Raw genomic sequence first — 6409 nt, 5'->3', positions numbered from 1 at the left:
AAGGAACATTTTCATATAGGAGAATGCCTTTGGGCTATGCAATGCTCCCGCCACCTTTCAACGTTGCATGATGAGTGTCTTTTTCGATTACTTAGAAACCATAATGAAGGTTTTTATGGATGATTTTAGTGTATATGGGAAAGACTTTGATTCTTGTTTGCATAATCTATCTCTTGTCTTGAAAAAGTGTGAAGATGTTAGTCTAGTGCTAAATTGGAAAAAGTGTCATTTCATGGTCAATGAAGGCATTGTCTTAGGTCATTTGATTACGGAAAGGGGCATCGAGGTTGACAAAGCCGTCATTTCATGGTCAATGAAGGCATTGTCTTAGGTCATTTGATTACGGAAAGGGGCATCGAGGTTGACAAAGCCAAAGTTGAAGTGATAGAGAAACTACCACCACCCGTAAATGTCAAAGGGGTGAGGCGTTTTCTCGGTCATTCGGGGTTTTACCAACGATTCATAAAAGTTTTTTGCAAAATTGCAACTCAACTTTTGCTTAAAGATGACCCGTTCCAATTTACTCACGAGTGTGTTGAAGCTTTTGATACGATCAAAGAGGCTCTAATTTCGGCACCAATCATCTAACTCCCAAATTGGGGGTTATCTTTTGAGATAATGTGTGATGCAAGCAACATGTCGTTGGTGCGGTTCTTGTTCAACGAGTTGGGAAAGCTTTACATGCCATATATTATATAAGCAAGACCCTTGATGCATCACAAGTCAACTATGATACCACGGAAAAGGAACTTCTTTCTATAGTGTATGCTTTGGACAATTTCTGCTCCTACCTACTTGGATCGAAGGTTATTGTATTTTTGGACGACCGTGCTCTTAGACATCTCTTGGTGAAGGAAGAATCAAAGCCACGCTTGTTGAGATGGATATTGTTACTCCAAGAATTTGACTTAGAGATAAGGGACAAGAAAGGAGCCGAAAAGGTAGTAGCGGATCACTTGTCAAGAATTCGATTTGACAACAAAGATGAAGATACACCAATCAATTTTTCCTTTTCCGATGATGTTCTAATGGCCATCCACACACAACTTGAGAGGCATACCACACCATGGTTTTCCGATTTTGCAAACTACATTGTGGGAGGAGTTCTTCCTCCGAAATTGAACTACAACCAACGAAAGAGGTTCTTAGTTGAAATAAAGAGATACTTTTGAGATGATCCCAACCTCTACAAAGCATGTAGTGATGGTCTTTATCGAAAGTGTGTCCCACAATGGGAAGTACGAGGGGTTTTGGAAAGTTGTCACTCATCCCCTTATGGAGGACATCATGGAGTAAGGAGAACAATTGCCAAAGTCTTGCATTCGGGCTTCTATTGGCCTACCATGTTTGAAGATGCTAGAGAATTCATCATGTATTGTGACCCTTGCAAAAGAACCGGTAACATATCTTGGAGAAATGAGATGCCACAATGAGGCATTTTGAGGTTGAAATCTGTTGGAGTATGTGTCCTCAACAATAGTGCGATCACATTATTGAAACTCATGATAAGAATACATATAGGGATGATTCATTTATATATGTCAACTGATAAACATTAATCGATAATGATTGGCTGACTAGAGTTTGACATTACTGTCGTTTGACGGTCGGTGGTGATAAGTTGATCCTTTTAAGGTCACACCTAAAGGACGATTCCCTTAATAGGTAATTTAACTGATTGTATATTGATACAGATTAATTAATTCCATAAAATTGAACAATTTACGTCTATGAGTGAGAATATATATCTTATTGTAATTCGATTAAATAAGATTCGTTTTTGTAATTAAAATGTTATATTACTAAAATTTGTTTACGAAATAATTAAGAGAGAATGGTTAATCTTAATTACAAAGTGTTGTAGGTTATAATAACATGATCCATTTTATAATATGTAATCGTGAATAATCTTTTAATTAGTTTAAATTGATTTGTTCATTTTGTAAATAAAATTTAATTTGTTAAATATAAATTAGTAAGACTAGTAACATGTGAATTGTCACATATCATACAACATTACAAAATGACAATTTACAAAAATAAAATGGGTGTACACATTGTGATATGGACCAAAATTATGGGTGTTTTATGGTTATTGTAAAATGTTTTCAAATTGTTTAAAAGACATAATCATAACCTAACCTTCTATAGCCTATAACTTACATATTTTGGTAAGAGAAAAAGCAAAAGTGAAGGCCATGCATTGGCCTTATGTCGCACCCCATCCGGCGCTCTCCCTTTTACAGGGACTTTTGTTTTTCATTTTTTTTCACTCAACAACTCTCTCAATTCACATTATTCTTACACTTCTCTCTAAAATAGTTTTAGATTTGTTCATATATCAAATACCGTATTTAGATTACTAAAGTAGTAATATTTAGTAATATTAGATTAATTTTAAGGTGTCTAATAAATATATCTAGTCAATATATTATTAGATAAGGGATAGTCTTGGTACAATCAAGAGGAGAATATCTACTTTGGGATTTTGGAAGATCATCCATATACATTGTGGCTCAAGAACAAGTGGAGGAAGGAGTCCTCACTTGTGCCCTTTTCGTGCCATACCTACAATGTAAGGAACATTATTCTTCTTCTTCCTTATTTCATCTTAAGTTATGCATACAACTAGATCTAGCCTACTCTAAATCAATGAGTAATTTAGATCTTTAATTAAATTAGGTTAATTAGAGGGTTATTGAATCCTTTCAATTGGTATCAGAGTATAGGTCGTACCAAGCATAATCAGTTTATAGTTTATAATAGAGTCAAGAAAAGTTGTTCATGTTGTGTATTCTGGTCCTAAAATGAATTTAGGTCATTTTTATGATTTATGGTATTTTATTGCTTATTTTAATGATTTTTAGTGATTTTATTACATTTTAATGAGTAAAATGGTATTTAAAATGCTAAAAATAGTTAGACTTAGTTTCTCACCTTGAAATTTTTATATGACCTCACATGCATATTTTACTTATTGTATGTAAAATTTCATATAAATTTGATTTATTTTGCATGATTTATGATTTTTATATGATAAAAATGAAATAAATGGAGGTAAAAAGGTTAAAAATAGTTAAACTTCGAAACAGGCCATGAAATTTTAATATGTTGTCACATGCACATTTTACTCACTGTGTGTAAAATATGAAATGAACACGATTCATTTTGAAAGATTTTTGAATTTTTAGTATAAAGATGACATAAATAGTGACTATTTTAGCAAAAATAGTTAAAACGAATTGCATGGCATGAGAAAATTATTTTAGGTTGCATTTATATCCCACATATCAGATCTAAAGTTAGAACATTGATTAGATTAATTTTCATATGCTTTTGATGTTTTATTTGATAAAACCGATAAATTGCAACTTCTTGAAATAAATCCCAAAATTTTAACCTTGATTTTTGACATTATGAGTGTCATGGAAATATTCCAGAATGTTCAAAAATTTAAAATTCAAATTTTGAAATTATTGTAATTTAATTTTGATTTATTTCATAAAAGTTATGAGTTTAAGTTCAAATATGAGCATAAATGTTAAACCAAGTGGTGTTAGTCCAGTGATAGCCGGGTTAAACCTTGAAGCTTGCAGAAATGCAGGAGTTGAGAGGTCCCAGGTTCAACTACCAGCTGTGGCGATGATCACTTGGCCACTGCAGCTCCCGAAGGGGGTGGCTTACATGGTCTATGTGGTGGTGCGGGAATGCATTAGCGTGGGGGGGGATTCATCCCCCTCGTCTTCCAAAAAAAAAAATGTTAAATCAAGTTTAATTATTGTCCAAAATTGAGTGATAACTAATTTTTGAGTCCTAAAAGGTTAGGGTAATTAACTTGGACTAAAATTTGACTTTAGTATTATTTTGCAATTTTAATAAGTTAAAGATCGCGAATATCCATAAAACCGGATTATATTTACGATATAAGTTTAAATAGGGCGATTTGGCACATAACTTGTCATGTTAAATACATATTTTAATGCTGCATATTTCTTTGATGAATGCCATATTTCATTTATATAATTTTTGAATTATGTAATTTTATCTTAGTATGGCCTCAGTTTTAATCGATATTACCTGTAATGTAAGGGAATATCGGTTTGGTTGTAATTAATTGTGATCTCGCATCACCATTTTGTAATATAATAGATTTAATTTTTATTACATATGTATAATAGGATTTAATATGTATTTTATTATTTAAATATTTGTAATTTCGGCGGTTCCAAAAGACGGTACCATTCATAAAGGAGTGCCTATAAAGACGGTGTTTATCCTTGGGAGGCGTGCCACATGAAGTTTCAAGGGACCAAAGGAGTTGGTTTCCGAATTTTTAATAGAGTATAAGATTTTCTATTTTAGGAAAGGCCATTGTAACACCCCCATACTCCAAGTGCCTTACCAGGACCACTCAGGTATGAAGGTATTACCATCTCGGTTACCCGAGACAATGATAATCAAATAAACAATAAAGAAACAACGTTTAAATAGAAATACTTAGTGAAAGGTTACAATCTCGAAACCCAAAACCAAAAGTACCAATACATGTTCTCAACCTGACTGTTTATTGTTATAACTGAACTGTAAAGAAACTACTAAGCTACAGCGGGAGACTTCTATCATCATATCGTGGCGATCCCAGCTATCCCAGTACTCATCTCATACCTGCTCAATATCTGCTCACCATCCCCGAATGGATCACCGCAGGTTTACAAAACAACAACCGGGTCGATTACTAATCACACAACTCAATATATATATCAACAACAAGATAAACAGACATGAAATTAAGCTCACACACACACACACAATCACGCCAATTCCAATCATCTCAATCACTCGATCGTCCACCGACCCGACCACTGCTGGGGGGACCGCAGCCGTACCCACCAAATCCCCGCTCCTCATAATGAGCGATAACCCTGTCCATTAATGTGCACATCCCTTCTGTGGCGGGTTCCACAGAAGGAGAAACTAGGGCGTGAAGCCACTCCCGCAAGTGACCCCACTCAGCCGAGGGCACGCCTCGAGAATCATAGACAACCAATCACAATCACAATCACAGCCGTCACAATACAATTATTATAGCAAACAATTAATCTCAACACATCAACAATCATCCCATTATGGGACTAATACTGAGTAGGAAATCCTACCTGGAAAGCACACTATCGAGACGGTCTCTCTTTATTATCAAAAAGCTTCCTCTACGAAACCTCCTCCTATCATACAACATGCAAATGCTACCAAATCACATACTACTCAAAACCCCCAAAGCCCTATATTAGGGTTCAACCAAAACAAAGGAAAGACAACAAAAAGGGTACATAGATCTTACCCTCGACGCAAGGATCTCAACGGTATAACCAACGATGAGAACCGACCTTCCAAACTCCGGGATTTGCTAACGATGCGATTAGGATTAAGAACGTACTTGCTTTCTCTCTTTAACAGTAAATTAGGTTTTGCAAAAGTGTTTAGAATAGTGACGACGAAGGTTATATATCTTAATCGCATAATTAACAAAACCCGAGAAAAACTCCCCGTAAACCGGCTACTCGATCGAGTACCCAAGGCACTCGATCGAGTACCCCCTTACTCGATCGAGTATCCTAGTTACTCGATCGAGTACCCATCAGGTCAGAAACTTTTCTAAAACGCAACTTACCCTTACTCGACAGAGTAAGGCCTACTCGATAGAGTACCCGAAGACTCATAAATACGGAGTATTACAGCCATACTGTAGATACATCATTTATGCACCTCCCGCAAACCACCCGGTGATGATTGGGCCGCATGTTTTGTACACGGAACGATTTGTGACAGTTCGTAAGTTTATCGTCAAGTGATCGCTCAAACACTTGTCTACCTCATAGTCGTCATCTATGCGCCGATACGGTCGTTTTGGCAGTAATTAGAGTACATTTGGAGTCCGGGTAAAAAACCGTCTTCATTTTCTAATAACCGTTTAAAATGCCGAGTCAGAATATTCTGGAATGTTCCGGATATTTCTATTCCATATTTTCCAATCTTTTGATCTTTGGTAAAATATATCCCGAGATTATCATATAAAATATTAAGGAAATAAGATTAATCCGCTATTCCATAATAGAAACACAGAAATCTTTCTTACGTAGGAGGAAACCACTGAGGAAAAGACGCAGCAGGTGTTGCGCCTCTTCCAAGAGACGCAGTGCTTGCTGCGCCTCTTCTTCAGTCCTTTTTTTGCGTATTTTTCGTATCTTTTCGAGATTCACTTCCAAAGTTTCTCCGAAAACCCAAATTTTCGTCGTGTAATTAGTATAAATAGAGACCTTTGGTCTCACATATTTCTCACGCGAATGTCCGCCCTTCTCTTCTCCCTTTGCATTATAGACCACGCTTTTTCTTTTTGGCGTCTACGTGCTTG

Source organism: Silene latifolia, chromosome X (assembly GCF_048544455.1).
Source record: "Silene latifolia isolate original U9 population chromosome X, ASM4854445v1, whole genome shotgun sequence".
NCBI classification, from domain to species: Eukaryota; Viridiplantae; Streptophyta; class Magnoliopsida; order Caryophyllales; family Caryophyllaceae; genus Silene; species Silene latifolia.
This window is presented reverse-complemented; position numbering follows the sequence as displayed.